The sequence below is a fragment of the Orbicella franksi genome, chromosome 13, assembly GCF_964199315.1.
Source record: "Orbicella franksi chromosome 13, jaOrbFran1.1, whole genome shotgun sequence".
Taxonomy (NCBI): Eukaryota; Metazoa; Cnidaria; class Anthozoa; order Scleractinia; family Merulinidae; genus Orbicella; species Orbicella franksi.
The window spans coordinates 17,446,021-17,458,019 of record NC_138157.1 but is presented as its reverse complement, the minus strand read 5'-3'; the positions used below and the strand labels follow the sequence as shown (position 1 = coordinate 17,458,019).

General features: G+C 38.4%; 1 long non-coding RNA gene and 2 pseudogenes across 2 annotated transcripts; all 3 read left to right on the top strand.

The window, feature by feature from the left end:
• Positions 1–2,490: 2,490 nt before the first annotated feature.
• LOC145466558 (uncharacterized) lies at positions 2,491–3,777 on the top strand. The gene is made up of 4 exons (XR_014041934.1): positions 2,491–2,537; positions 2,614–2,658; positions 3,213–3,313; positions 3,737–3,777. It is a non-coding gene; the product is annotated as an uncharacterized LOC145466558 (long non-coding RNA).
• Positions 3,778–3,855: 78 nt separating this feature from the next.
• On the top strand, positions 3,856–4,768 carry LOC145466525 (collagen triple helix repeat-containing protein 1-like; annotated as a pseudogene). The gene is made up of 2 exons (XR_014041915.1): positions 3,856–4,115; positions 4,403–4,768. The product of XR_014041915.1 is annotated as a collagen triple helix repeat-containing protein 1-like (transcript).
• A 5,555-nt stretch (positions 4,769–10,323) lies between these two features.
• The window catches only part of LOC145466506 (uncharacterized), an 8,730-nt pseudogene continuing 7,054 nt past the window's right edge, over positions 10,324–11,999 (top strand).

The window sequence follows — 11,999 nt, the reverse complement described above, 5'->3', positions numbered from 1 at the left end:
ACACGTTATACGTAATTCGCTGGACTTTGCACTACAATAACTTCAATATGAAGACTAAACTGTCGATGCCCTGGTAATTATATCTGGGCATATTTGAAACTTCTTTGTCAGAGAAGGATAAGTAAAGTCCTGGAACATCACCCAACGGTTTTCGTTTATGAACTTCATTAATTCTACCTAAATGTATATTTTACGCAGCCCCTACCAAATGGATTGTAAATGTTTGGAGAAGCAAGAAAGCAAAAAGTACGCGGGGTAAAAAAAATATATATTTTCAGCAAAAGCAAATTACTCGCCCTTTTACAAAGTACTGCAACCACAGTCATAGAGGCAACCAAAACTCCCATTTATGGGGTTCGTCTTCCATTAAGGGGATAAGCCTCTCCTTCCCCCTGAGTTTTCTTTCTTTCCTTTCCAAAGACAATGTAGGATATACTGGTCCCCACGCAATGCGGGTTGAGAAGTTAGACGGTATCATTCATACAGTTGCATTGCTTTCCTTTCTTTTCTCTCTTTTTTTCCCAGTTATCCAGGCTTGAGCTGGTATTCCTTACAGTTTGTTTCTCCCAAGTTTATCAGAGAAAAGCGTTAGCAAAAAGCAAGAACAAAGGTTTCAATATTCAAAGAAATTGTGGGGAAATCATGACTCGCCGAACAAGTGAAACCCTTGTACCCTGAAAACTCGATAGAAACACAGAACTAGTGTAAGGGAAACGAGGAAATTATTTCTTTTTCTCAAATACACTCGATTTTCTGTATTTGAAAGCTCGGCACTGTTTTCGAATCATGTTTGACAAAGTATTATATCAAACATGAAAGACCGTGTTTGACCACATGTCACGAAACACCGAGTAGATAGCTGAAAACACGATGCGTAACGGAGTAGTTTTTACGTGCTTCGAGGTGCGTGGAGATGTGGTTTAACAATGTCTTGAGTGTTTGATATATCTTCTCAATGAAAACTAAACTAAGGAGAAAACTGAGACGGAGAAATGAAATCATAAAAATCTATGCCAGTTAAGATCAGATATCCAAATACCGTCACGCTCATTACTTCCTCGACCTGCTTAAACTTGAAGAGTTTGAGAAATTCTATTTGCAAGAGATGCATGCATATTTTCAATGATTTAAAAACAATCAGACGGCACAAGACCCTTTTAATCTATTTGCGGTGATCAGACAAACGAAAACGCAAATTAACTATAACGCAAATATCACGATTATATACAGCAGCTAGTACGAAAAGACCAAGCAAATGAATAACAAGGCCTATCAATGAAAACAAACAAATTAGAAAAATGTCAATAAACACATCTCTGTTTTCAAGACACATTGATGAATGCAATTAGCTGCAATTATATGGTTAAACACGTTTGACGCCGCTTACGTATCCCAGTTTACATACAGCTGCTATCTTCTCAAATTTATACCAAACAAAAAACTATGGCAGTCTCTTTTTCTCAAGTTATAACCATTGGTGAGTTAATACACAAAGCCTATTTGTGCAGAACACTCACGAAAACAAGAAATTTAAGGTGCACGCGACAACACAAACAACTTCATCCCACTGATTAAATTCACTACTAAATAAACCATTCTAGGAATATAATATCGATGAAATCTTGAAAAACAAAACATTTACAAACCATTAACCCAAGGCCACGTTCCGAGTAAGTTTGGTTTTAATTATTATTTTTTCATTATTTAGTTATAGCTGGCGTGGACGTGATCATGTGCAATTTCAAATTGTAAACAAATTCGTCGCGACAACTTGCAGCTGATCCCAATCTCCAACTTCTCGTTTGTGGAGTTGAAAACTGGCTTTTGCCAACTACATACGACTTAACAAATCACTTCTGACCAAAGTCAGGGTAATTAAAAGTTGATATGTAACTGACAAAGACGGATATTGGTTCACGTTAAAATCGAGCTAAATGCTAAATGCTGAAAATACTATACTTGAAAATTGAGATTCTAACGACAAAAAAAAATGATTTAATGACAAAAAAAAATAATGATAAAGCACACTCAAGTTTTCATTTAATTTGGCAAAATAGACAACGTACGCACAAGCCATGAGGTTTTCAATCTCATCCCAAAAAGCAATTTTGAAAATATAATTTGTAAGTATAATTATATAAACAAGCGTTGTGTTCTCAAAGTTGTCAAACGTGCTTCTGGCAGTTTAATTTATTGGTTAACATATCTCGTCTTCAACTACTGTGGCGTGTGTTAATGTTTAGTATTAATTTCACTTCTAGTTTAGAAACTAGAAGTTAAGTAAAATGTTAACGAATCTGATTCTAAGAAACTTAATCTAAGGGATTTAAAAACGTGATAATAGTACCTGTAGAATATTGCGTCTACGTAGTTTTATTTATTTAATCAAACTCATACTTAGACCTAATTCTTCTCTAAATAAACTTAAGTGAGTCAGTAAACAAGACGTGATAAACCAATTAATAGATGTAGACCATGAAACAGTTCTACTGAAGCGCTGTTCAACAAGCAGCTCATTCATCTTTGAACAGCAACAAGTAAGTTCTGTAAACCGTTCGCTGAAGTTTTTTCACGCTAAATCTAACGTATCTTATCTTCTTTCCGGCACTGTAGCTTCCTCTATTTACTGTATCGACACAAACGCTGAGTTCGGTGAGGGTAAGTCATCTAGATATACCTCAGCGATCCACGTATAAAATCTTCAGTTTAAAACAAAAAACGGAAAAAGCCATTATTTCCCCACCGCGAGAGCAGCTGGGCTTCACTAAGTTTACAATTACAAGCGACGATCTTAAAGTTCAATACCTAATTGTATTTCTTTTTGCAAAATTCCTTCTTTAAAAACGTAAAAATAAGACGTCCTTTCAGCATCTTCTACTGATGAACCTAGTAGACAAGCACAAACCACCAATATTACGCAAGCTCCTGGATAAATTTTAAATTTCCACCTCTATTCCAAAATTGCAAACAAATACCAGCAAAGTTTTATATTATTTACCAAGGCAGGCCAGAATCTTTTGTCATCAGCGTTTCTTTTTTGAGCTATGTAGGAGAAAAAAGCATTGCAAAGCTGTTGCTTTTCAGCAATGTAGCGTTGATCAAAGTTCATTATACTGTTGACATGAAGGTATTTATCAAGTGGTTTTTCACAGGAACCGTTTATTATGAATTTTTTTATATCATTTCTATCATTTCTATATTTATTCTGATAGAATATCGAAAGATGGCCGTACCTCGTATTACCATTTTACCCAACATCTTGATGGGTTTGCTGATCTTGCCGCTGGTCACCTTCTGCTGGGCTTCGACCAACGTGAGTTCATTTTCACAAAAGCTGACTCTTGTATGCTGCGTTTATTATATAACAACCAATTTAAACGAGAACACTGTCTAAGGACGAATGCGATAAGACGAAATGCTATCAATGTTCTAAACTACGATTCTGCGAACCTTAGGATCAATATAGTTCAGTCTCGCCTGAAATGAACATGTTTAGGTATAAGTGGAATACATTTCAGACTTACTTTTTGGAACACCACCTTTTTTCCAAAATAAACTGTCAAGTTAAATATAATACTCTTCTGGACAGAGTACGCGCTATTATACCTCAGCGGTTCAGATTTGATCTGTTAGAATTTTGTCCTTCATATCTTAGCTATTTTTTAAAATCACTTCTTCTTCTTCTCCTTTCTATAATTCAAAATCCTGATGAGGCATTCTTGATCTCTTCACGTAGTGCACCCAATCGACACCACCATATGGACATTGCAGTCAAAACTGCAGCTTTTGCCCACCAGGAGTGCCAGGAATGCCAGGTATGTCTGGTCCCCGCGGGTATTCCGGGATTGCCGGGCCCACAAGGATGCATGGTTCCGAAGGGAGACAAAGGCGACCAAGGAAATCCTGGAATCCAAGGACCCCAAGGCCCCCAAGGATATAATGACTCAGCGGGACCTCCGGGACCCCCCGGATCACAGGGGCCGAAAGGCGACAATGGGGACACAGGCAACCAAGGAATCCAAGGCCCTCCAGGCCCTCCGGGAACATTTGGACGAAACTGGTAACAATGCGTTTTTAGCGGTATGAGCGACGGAAAAGATGTTGGTTTGATCAAGGTAAATAGTTCTCTAGTCCACTAAGAAGAAGTCTATTTCGGCCACATGTTAATCATGGACAATAAAATATGTAGGAGAGATAAACAACCGACAATTAATTTACGATATTAAAATGTGGGTTTCTATTAGAGGATACATTTGATTGGGCAGTTCCTCCTTTTTGTTGATGTTGCCGTTTACTTCAATCATGTTTTAAGTCAAATCGCTTACTTTATATTTAGACAGCCGGTTTCGATCGTTTCCGCTTGGAAATAGTTCGGCCGTTTTATGGTTTCAAATTTCTTTAGGAATGCGGCTTCAACAAAACATCAGACGGAACTGGTCTGCGCGTCTTCTGGAATGGTGTTCTTCGCATCTACAACTGCCATGGCTGCTGCAAGCGATGGTATTTCACTTTTGACAAGAAAGAATGCTCTTTTCCAGCTGCGATTGATGGTGTGGTTTACATGGTACATGGAAATAACGGCAAAAAGAATTTGCTCCGGGTACGACACATCGAGGGCGTGTGTATGAAAATCCGAAGAGGTATCGTGAGCGTGGGATTCTGGGTCGGTAACTGTCTTGGTTACGGAGCTGCTGATGCGCACACTGGTTGGAGATCGGTGTCCCGGATCTACGTGGAAGAAGTACCACCCCCACAGCCTTAAAAGCCATGGACGATGTCCCGATACTTCAAAACAAGTTGAAAGAAAACGACGATTTTTGATTTAAAAGCCGATTTTAGTAAGCTCTAACCGACACTGATGTAATGAAAAATATGCAAATAAATGATCATATAGCGCAATTTTCCCAATGTTTGTATCATGAATCAAACTAGGAAAGTAATCTTCGTGTGCTGAAGAAGCTTTGGCTGTCACACTGAATATATATGATGTCTAGGTGATTGATTTTTACAGTTTAGCCTCATTACTATGCGCCGCATTAACCGAACGTGGCTATCAATGTATAGAATATTGTCTTTTTCTATCCTTATATCATAGTAAGACTCCAGCTGTCGTGCGGTCATTTCCCAAATCCCTAACATTTCCAATGGTTTCCCATCTGGTTCCCTAAAGCTCTCTACAGGTGTTTTTTTTTTACGACTTACCTAAACTGAAAACCTCAGACTTCTGTTTGATGTGCGGCCAATATCAATCCCAGGCTTTGGTTCTAAGTAAAGAAAAAAACGTTAAGTTGTTACGGTTGGGGACATTTATTACACACAGAAGTAAAAGAATCAGAAAAGTGGAACTGTTTGTGTGCTCCTATATGTTTCTGAACACCGAGAAGAGAGTTAAAAATATGACGCGTAGCGGAGTATTTTGAAGAACTTTGAGGTATTTGGAAGAGTGATTAAACACTGTTTTAGTGTTTGATGTATCTTCTCATCCGGTGGCACTGTAAAGCGTAAAACCGTCTTGCAGTGTCTTTATGATCTGCCGGGTGGTAACGTGCTAGAGACAACCTGTCGCAGGGGGAATTTCGACTACGAATATTCTTAATCTTAATTTGATACCCACGGAGGTATGAGGAACAGTACCATTTAAAATTTAAGTGTCAAGAAAAAACAGAATAACATGAACCACTCAAGGGTCTATTTGCTGAAACGATGCAGAAACGGTCGCGATGATAGAGTCGTTCAACAACAAGACGTAAATTTATCTTATATTGCAATTGATCTTACCTCAGACTTGGTTTCGAGAGTAGTTGATCGTGATCGAGGCCTAATATTTGTGTCTTGATATTTACAAGACCAGGAGTGCATACATTGCTTGCTCGTCTTAATATCTTTAAATGAGTCTTGATGAAAACATTTAAAAGCGAAATCTCATTACGCTGGACAAAACTCTTCTGGATGGAAGCTTTACGACAGGAAATTAAAACAAGCAAAGAGACACAAATAATAGCGTCAATGTCTTAAACTTTATCGACCCTCGGACATACAAGGGGGTGGATGCCTTCCCTCCCCTCCCCTCCCCCCCCCCCCCCCAATAAGGTTTTATCAAAGTTTTGAAAAGACGATATACTCTCAGGGGCTAAAACTTTCAGTAGCGGCTGTTCCTTCGTTCTCTGCGTAAATTTTGTTATGTCAATTGCTTGTCCATCATTTTTGACGTTCCCATGGCAACCATCAAATTTCAGGTAGGTCTGGCCAATAATCAACTTTTTCGAGATAATTCTGCAGGTTTTTTCCAGTTTTCTTCATCAAAATGCAGAAATTCATGAATTTGTACATTTCCTAAGCATTTTGGCTTACGTTTGTGTAAATTTCCGTTATTTCTTGACTTTTTAAGAAAATAGTAAAATCCAAGATGGCGGGTCAAATAACGTCATTTGACGTCTATGACGTCATGACCAACAAGCCCTGTGCTTGTAGAGCAAGCACAGGGCTATCAATATAAATTTATTTTGCTCTGCCTTAACAGAAAGCAAACTTAGAGGGTTCTATCCAAGTCTAAGGGTTAAATTCCACACGTGGAATGTTATTCTCATATGACCTCATATAGATCATCCAGACGGTTAAGAAAAGTATTTAGGGTAGCTTAGGGTTGATTTTGACACTGAAGTTAGTCTTAATTGCGTAAACAGTTCTCAAATTTGAACAAACAATATATTATGCCGAGACTCCAGGGCGCTCAAGTATGGCAATGTCACTTAAAATCAAATAAATGCATGTTATTCTCCTGATCTTTCTAAGAGATGTTTATAACGATCCTTCTACACGTTCGTCCCTATTTCTTATCGTGGGACGCCTTATATCAATTGCAAAAGTAGATATAAGATACCAAATATGTTCCATTCAAGTTGCATTAATTTTCTGACAATATATCTTGTCAATATCCCTCAAGCAAAGTTATCTAGATTTTCTACGTGCCGTTATCAATTTCGCGGTAGTGAATATATTTAACAAAAGTCACTATCAGGCTGTTTATTCGACCCCTATTCCACTGTTTGAACAAAAAACACTTCAGCAGGGCTTGTTTTGTCTTGGCAGACCTATACACCGAATGCAAATATGGCAGACCACTCGGTCGGCGCCCGGAAGGGGCTGCATGAAAGGGAGGCTGGACAGGCTTTGATTTTTTGTTTTGACAATGTTTTCCCAGAAAATTCTTGCTTCGTCGTCGATGTGGTCTGTTTTATTTCGCTGTGCATACAGGTTGCTGTGTTTATGAATGCCACGAAAAGGGAGAAAAATCTTCCAGCGTTCGCCTCTAAGGGGAAATAGTGGATCAATGCAATTCGTTGAGACGAAGGAAAGGAGTTCACGATCGCCGTGGGAATTAAAGTTTGTTCGCTACATTTCAGGCTAGAAGATCTTAGAAAAATCCTTTAAATGACGAGCTTATGTGGTGTCTGGTGGTGCTCCAACACAATTTGCACGCCCCAAGATAAAAAAAAAAAGACATCCTCCGTCTCAAAAGAAGAAGCTGCTGTGTCCTCGTCCACTCGCACGGAATCGGACGAAACAAATACTACGGTGTGATAACCAAGCGAAGGAACTTCAACTACCCCCGTCGTTGAAAGCAGTGAATGCATTGAGTCAAATGACAACGACTTGGAGCTAAATGCGATCGCTTACACATCTAAGATCTTCTAACCTGAAACGCGACTATCAAACTTGAACAATTCCTTCGGCGATCGCGAACTCCTTTTCTCCGTCTGTTTTCCTCTCAGACGCGAACGGGGAAACTGAAAAAAATTTTTTTTTCTCTGCTGTGGAAGATTTCACTTCCCTCTGGTGGCATTCAGGAACACAAACACTGGTAGGAAGGCGAAAAAAAACGGAGCAAATCCACGACAAAGCATGTCTTTTCTGGGGAACCAATTGTCAAAACAAAACATCAAAGCCTGACTAGCCTCCCTTTCACGCGACTCGTCCCTGGCGCTGACCGAGTGGTCCGCCATATTTGCATTCGATGGATGGAAAACATTTTAATGAGATTTTATTTCTCAGATGGAGTAAAGCTACGATGCTGACATGGTTCAGTGGCAGAAGATGAAATCCTTGCAAGTTAATTCACACGAGCCATCAACCTATATTCTAACCGTTAACTTGGTGCGTGTACGATCATGTGGGATGAGCAATATTTTAAAAACAAACGGAAGAGATACTTTAAATTTTCGGAAATTAACCAGAATAGAATGAATTCCTAAAAGTAGCTACTCTTGAATTTTTGTGTGAAACTTTTACAGCACAACCTGTTCAGACACTCGATCCCCTCTAGAGTCTCCATTTTTCATTAACCAGTTGTAAACAGCTCCTCCCTGTTTGTGCGTTTGTGGTTTTTATCTTTTTGTTTTTTTTCGGGCTAAGGGCATTTTTGAACTGATATTTACTGTTAAGAGCCAAATAATTCCTCCAAGAGGTAGAGGAGGTTACACTTTCCGCTAAGTAACAATATTCACACCCTTATGTGAGAGCCAATCAATCAATCAATCAATCGATCAATCAATCGTATATTATACACGTAACGCCTAGTAACTGAAAAGCTCGAGGTACGTTTGTAATCGCAGTAGAGATTTGTAGTAGATAATGTTTACACTATCTTTATGTCACCGAAATGACAAACCATTAAGGTAAATACGAAGTTACGAACAGAGTCACATGACCTGTTTAAGTTTTGACAATAGGGTCCTATAACCCCTCCCCTATCCCACCTCACCCCCCTCTACCCCCACCCCCAGGGTCATATAGCCAATTCCTAGCACTTCGCTCTTAAACTCAAAGTAAGTTGCCGTCAATATGTAGTGAGGGAACACAATGTAACGCTTGTTAACTTACTGATAAATTGTATGGCACTATATTAGTAAATTCCACCTACACGACACTGATAGTGACCTTAGAGTACCCTAGGAAACATCTTACGATAAAGTACAGGTACCTGAAATTGACATTTCAAACATGTGATATTAAACTTATCTGAATAAAATCCCTCATATATATCAATTAAACTAAGCACGTACAGTTTATTATTGACTCTTAAATTTTCTTTAATGTGATTGGGTAATAAAATGTGTAAAGCATGCGGCCGCTGGGTTAATTACTATTCCATCAATCTGAGACAGCCAGCAACGGTACAAAACAGGAACACAGGAAGAAAAATGAGAAGAACCTTCGGAAAGATACCAAGCAGACTACAACAACTGTGAATGTATGGCGCAGAAAGCAAGGAAAGTTAAATAAAAGAGCTTAACACAGATGCCATCAGCACAATCTGTTCTAAGGTCTCATATTTGAAAAAACGAACTCAAGGAGCCGCAACAAAAAACGAAAGCAATTGTTAGTTCGCTCGTTTCATCATCTGAGCAGTACAGTACAATCTGAGATTCTGTGAAAAATTTTGCAGGTGTACTTAGGAATATCCTGAACGTCGCGCAGGGATATATTTTTAAATACAAAAAGTAATAACACTTGCTTTTTTTAACGGCAGTAAAAGATCAGAGATAAAAGCTTTTGTCTTACCATTGCACTGGGATGTCCTCACATCAGTATACATGGGGGATTTTAACGTTCGATCTGAATACAATAAGACAGTTATACACCAGTTAATAGGACAGTTAATATTAATTCTTTCCCCGTCTGTCCCATTGCACGTATGTTTAGCCAAGAGAAAAATGAATTAGTTTTTAGATTGAAATTAAAAGACGTGAAAAACGTTTGGTTTAAAAATATATAATTCGTTAGAAATGCTCCGGATGACTGACAATAAATGAAAAACTTGGAAAGTGAACTGAACAGGGGGCAGATTGAAGGAATTAACATACTTAAATGAATCTCAGCTTCGATATCCTCCCGACAACCCCCTATCAACAGTGAGTCACCTATTTCGATAATCAACCAGAAAAGGTGCTTAAAAGGTCGATTTGTTTTTCAAAAACTGGCACCCGAATCACAACTACTGAAAAAGTATGACACAGAACATATTTTTTGGATCGGACTTAGCTATAGTGTCAATCAGACTTGCATGAACATGTCATCCAGTTAGTTATTTTAATATGTGCTTAACCTACTGGCAAAATAAAAACGACACGCATTTTTTTCACGCACGCCTTCGTACTAAGTAAAAGACGTGATTGAAACTACCCAAGTTATGTCATAGTGCACCTTAAGGAATGAAAACCAACCTATCACATAGGAGAATTAAAGTGTTAACGAAATCCAAGGTTTTAGTTTTCAGTCATGTAGGTACTTGACAAAAACAACGAGCGATCGCCATTTGGGTTCATGTATGTACGACTGCAGACGAGTGATTGCACCCTTAACAGAGAGAGCTCACCAATTGTAAGTTCAGTGCCGTTGTCTGATTTATTTTTATTTTCTTGTTTGGTTAGGTTGGCTAACAACAGAAGTCTTTATTTCCTCTTTGACCTCGGCTTTAATTTAACTTCTCAATTTTACAAACCCGGTGAACCCTACTTAGGGATATCTTCAACAAGCCGAGCGTTGCATAAATTGAGAAAGACTGAAGCAATCACCTGCATATATTATATTATTGTTGCTGCTGTAGTAACACCAGCATTTTTCTATCTGAATTTTCAGCTGAATTAACAATGCGTGATTACTCATGAGTTGACGTCGGTGTAATTGAGTTTTTCTTTTTGTTTATGTTACTCTTGTTATGGCAATGCAAACACAAAAAGGAAGCCCAAAATGGTCGCTTCTTTACTAATGTTTTTTTTTTTTCTACTTTTTTTTGCATCTGATAACCTTCTTTTGAGACGCAAAACATGCAAACACTTATAAAGTAAACATATACTAAATACTAAACCTGTTAAATCCGATCAGTGGAACCTTCCAATCCTTTCTTGTAGCGCAATGTTCATGCGTACGGTCACGGAATGGCAAAAACACTAATTTGCCGACATGTATAAACACATGCTCTTTGTTAGGGCAGATTTAGACGGTACAACCTTCTGCCGACGGGCACGACACGAACTATTTCTTGTAAATCAAACATAGATCGAGTTCTCAAGTACACGAAACAATCCTTCGTAGGCCAAAAAAGATGGCGGTCGAACCTTACACAACCCACAAAGTACAAGAAAAGCCATATTTTTTTTGCAATATTTGTCGCTGCGCTAACGACATTGTGTATGCTAGGTTTGAAGATTTTAAACTTTTCTATACGTTTTAAAGAGCGTTATTAAAGTTCTCGTGCGTTAAGAGTTATAGTAATGTACCAGTTACCATCTTTTTTTCGCACGGCGCGGATTCTTGTCGTACACTGTACTTAGCCGTTAGCTTGCTCAGTGCATGCGGGACAGTGGCACCATCCAAAACAGATTTATGTTTGAAGGTTTCTTTTCCCTCAAAACAACGGGTTTCTCTTATCAGCACCTCTTGTAAAAGACTTTTGTATAGTTCCTGTCAGTAAGGTTCTTGCTTATCTCATCCATTCTTTCTATTCTGTTTTCATTTCATTTTCACGGTATGACGGTGTATAGGCAAAATGTTCTACACCTATTTTGCAGAACCACGATAGTTACGACTACCATTACAAATGAAAGTACTGAGATAAGGTTTCTTTATTTCTATAACAAATTCAAAGTTACGTTGTGCTGCATAAACTATTTCCTAGTCACAATTGCAAGTCTTCGTTTCCAAACAAATTCAACTTGCACTGCAGCTTGAACCCTATAAACTCATTAGCTGAAACTAAAACGGATTATTTTCAGTTTTTCTAAGAAGCCACATCTTGACGTTGCAAGCTAAGCTCAGTCAATCTGGCGCCCTAATGCCTCTTATCGCTCGCAGAATTACAAAACAAGTCTATCAGCTTTATTAGTCTCATAGGTAAATATGTACATATAGCAAATCAGTAAGAAATAAAATGTAAAGACCAAAAGGGATTGCGCGAACGGGAAAGTATCCCATGCGAGGGGCAAACCTAAATCTAAAAA